Genomic DNA, 3,603 nt, shown 5'->3' with positions numbered 1-3,603 from the left:
TGAGAATCTCAAACATCCTTTTGCAGCTGTGCCTTCAAACAAGCTGCGGTTAAATCACGTCCGAGCTCCTGAAGGTGAGTGTCATCAGCTGGGACGCGGCTGCTTCCTGTCCCCAGACTGTGGTTGAAGGTACGTCTCAACGTTTATCTACGTAGATGATGAAATGTCCCAGGAAGTCCCGCTGAAGACCTGGACTCGTTAGCGCGCGAGTAAACTCGTGCCGGAGAACTTTTTGCATTCATCCAAACGTAAAATCGAGCCCAGACATTGGGAGGCGGGGGTCCCAGAGACACTGCAGCGTCACGCACGAGCTTTTGTCCTCATTAACAACGTGAGGTGTTGGTGCCAGGGTTGTGTTTTTCATCAAGCGCTGTATTGTTTGAGCCACGTTTGTAGTCAAACATTCACGTCTTAACAACGGGATACAGCGTTTGTGTCGCGGAGGCGCCGGCGCCATCTGTATTCGTAACATCGTGGGACCGTCAGCGTGGAAACCGTGACGTCACCTTCACCCTCCGCTGAACCTTCAGCGTGACATTGAGTAAATATCGGGCTTCGGTTTAAACATCGCCAAACACATCTATTATTACATTTGTTGTATTACAGCATTTTAAAGCGCAGCCCCTGCGCGTGAATGGAGCCCCGGCGGTGCGTGAGGCGTGTGTCCTTTTACGCGTGGCAGTTTGACAGATGTCAATCAAAGTTTGAAGAACGTCCTATTTATAAAGTCTCTACCAGGCTGTGACTGAATCTGGTTCTGATGAACTGTAACAGCTGGGACTGGAAGAAGGGGAGAACTTCCTGTTAACTCACAAATATAAAGTACTGAGGAAGGTGCTGCTGTGGTGAACAGACCAGTGTCAGGTTCTGTGTTGTTTGTCAGATGGAGCTGGACTTTAAAGATGAGTGTTCTGTTCTTCCAATGCTCAGAAAAGAAGCATCGCATGATTCATGTCTTTGACTCTTGTTTTGGCCCTGAACCTGTAGTATTTCTGTGGCAGTGAAAAGACGTGTGGGTGTCATTGACACATTCACTAATCTTATTGTTGCAACTGTCGCCAGCCTGAGACCAGGTCCACGCGCAGACAGTCTGTCACAGGCCACAAAGGTCGTGACATTCAGGCAGGAGGAGAACGTTAAGGGGCCCACAGAGACCAGCTTAACTAATAATAACATTATTAGTACTAATATATAGGATATCACAAGTTTATATGAAATAGTTATCAACAAGACTAAATTACGCTGTATTCCTCCCATTTACTATAGACGCTGCTTTGCGTTTCTCCTCGCCGATAAGTGGTTTCAAAACAAATAACTAAATCCTGCACTTGGTATTACTGACATCACACCAACTACACCAACATGCTCAGTTAATCAGCAATGGTCAGTACACCTTCTATAGTGTAGGGCCCAACCTCAAATCTTTTGCATAGGGCTCAACTGTCTGCAGGCAAAGACAGAAAGTGTAAGACGAGGACAAGTTTGCCAACCAGGACCTTTTCCACACTAGAGGAACCGTGGTTTATAATATCAGAGGTTCCCTTTTATGCCACGCCCACCTTTGACACCCAGTATATTTGACGTTTGCTTTGTTGCGACCTGACCTCTCCTACGGCGGGTGAGTTTCCTCAGAGAGGCGTGGGGTCACATCTCATCTATAGGCTAACTGACACACCCTAGAAGCTGCCTGCTGTGTCAGGGTGTGAAGCGCACGTGTTCAGGAAGGCCAGTGGAGGCGATCCAACTAAGGATCAAAACCTACAGGTATCTTCAATCATACAGGTTAAATATCTTCTGCCTGAATAAAGCTGAATAAAATAAGAAAAACATACTTAATGATTCCCTTAAAGAAATTGTGTCCCCTGAATTTGACCCATGTCCCCTGTACGATTTACTGATTGGGGGATGGTTGGGTTTCGTTGTGTCAAGTTTTAAACCTTGAAATACCTTGAGATAACGTTTGTTGTGAAGTGGCTCTACAGGAATGGACCTGAGCTGGACTTCCCCTCCACCTGTGCTGGCAGGTGGAGCTGTGTCGTTCCCCGAATCCTGAGAGCAGTTATTACCATTAAAGCTCTGACCTTTACCTGCCCTTTATGCTGCCAATCACTCAAATAGCTCCATTCTAACTCTAAGGACTAATACTGTGCCACGGCCTGAGAAGCTGTTTAGTCTCACAGGAAGTGCAGTGGAACAGCAAAGGCCTTTGGACAACTTCACCCTGTTTACATATACTGACAGCGAAGAACGAGTCAGTGTGTGTGTGTGTGTCTGTGTGGACACTGTGAGCACCATCTCCAAACATGACCATATTAAGACACGAGACGGAGAAGCCATCGCTCTGCATGGACCTCCATGATGAAGGCTGAGGCACCTCAGGCCTGAGCTGAAGGTGGAGGGATCGTATTTGCTTAAGCCCTGTAACAAAACACACAATTACACTGATATAATATTTTTATAACATGCTTAAAAGAACAATCTTTGTGTGTGCCTGTAAACCTCCACCGTACAGAGCAGTGGGGACAAGTAGACTGGTGATAGTTTACAGTACATACACACTATTGGCTGGCAAATGAAGCTAAATTAGAACAAGGAGACGTTACTAAAAAAGGAAATGTGGCAAAGAACCTCTGGACATTTGCTTTTAGAAACTAGTTTTGGTCCATTGTTAGTTACGGGAATAACCCAGATCCCCTAAAGGTCAGAGCTGCATTACTGAGCGTGGAGGCGTTAGAAAGGAAACCGTCTGCTTGGAGTTCTACTGACGCAAACTCAGAGACACAGACTTAAAAAGACTATTGTCTTTATTTTATAAGTGAAAGGTTTGAATCATTAACAAAACAGACAGTAAAATCTGTGAGCACTCAAAGCTCAAAGCTCAAAGCAACTGATTTACAGTGAACGTTACCAAGCAAACGGTAAAAGAGTCATTTAGAAAAGGACCACTCTCCTTAAGTACACATTGATTTGGTGTCAAAGGTCATGCTCTTTATTAAGTATAAATAAATAATAAAGCATTTCTTCTACATTAATAGAAATTGAAGTGGCAGTCCATAGTTCTAGTTCATATTTGACTATGTAAATGAAAATAAATGAAACACTTTTACTCTTTACTCAAATGCTGAATGACTCCTGTTCTATAACATGAGTGGATGTGTGACATCCCCTGATGGAGGATCTCCGTTAAACGCTGCCTGTTTGCTCCCCTGACATCCACAAACTGCTGTTTGATTCGCTCTTTGCCCCTCCCCCACCTTCAATGTAATAAGTTCCGCGCGGCGTTACCGTTAGCATCCAGTCAGCTGCACGGGGCAGGGAGGAATGCAGGGATGAGCAGCGCTCCTCCGCTCCAACACCCGTCCGTCTTCACGTCACCTCAGCTTTTCTGTCACGGCTTCTCCTCTGTTTAGGCTCCCGTCTCCTACTTTTCCCAGGCTTCCTGCTACTCCTGAGATCAGCCAATCACTCATGTCTGGGGGGACATTCTGTTGTTAGGCCTTCCCCCCACTGACCATACAAGGTAACGGAGAAATGCCTGGCTTGGCTCTGCATGTGCTTCATAAGAGAGAGACGCGCGGAGCGACGGTGTCCCACACTGATGAG

Source organism: Betta splendens, chromosome 10 (assembly GCF_900634795.4).
Source record: "Betta splendens chromosome 10, fBetSpl5.4, whole genome shotgun sequence".
In the NCBI taxonomy this organism is placed as follows: Eukaryota; Metazoa; Chordata; class Actinopteri; order Anabantiformes; family Osphronemidae; genus Betta; species Betta splendens.
Note: the sequence above shows the minus strand (reverse complement) of the source record.